We start from the raw sequence: 257 nt of genomic DNA, 5'->3' as shown, positions 1-257 counted from the left end.
GGGGGAGTTAGACTGCAGATTTCAGAAGTGGCTCAGAGTCCACATTTCCCACCACCCCAGAGAAAGTGGCCGGTGAAGGCCCAGAAGGTGCTGGGATATAGCTTGTTAGGTGTCTGTGGAGTTCTGTCTCCCTGCAAGTCCAAGGTTCAGCAACAGCTCTAAGCACAAAGACAAGGCTTCAATTTTCAGGACACTTTCCTCCTTCTGTGCCAGCAAACTAGACCTTGCCTGTAACTACTCCCTAGCCCCAGAATTCC

The sequence above is a fragment of the Buceros rhinoceros genome, unplaced genomic scaffold (genome assembly GCF_000710305.1).
Source record: "Buceros rhinoceros silvestris isolate BGI_N320 unplaced genomic scaffold, ASM71030v1 scaffold531, whole genome shotgun sequence".
NCBI classification, from domain to species: Eukaryota; Metazoa; Chordata; class Aves; order Bucerotiformes; family Bucerotidae; genus Buceros; species Buceros rhinoceros.
Note: the sequence above shows the minus strand (reverse complement) of the source record.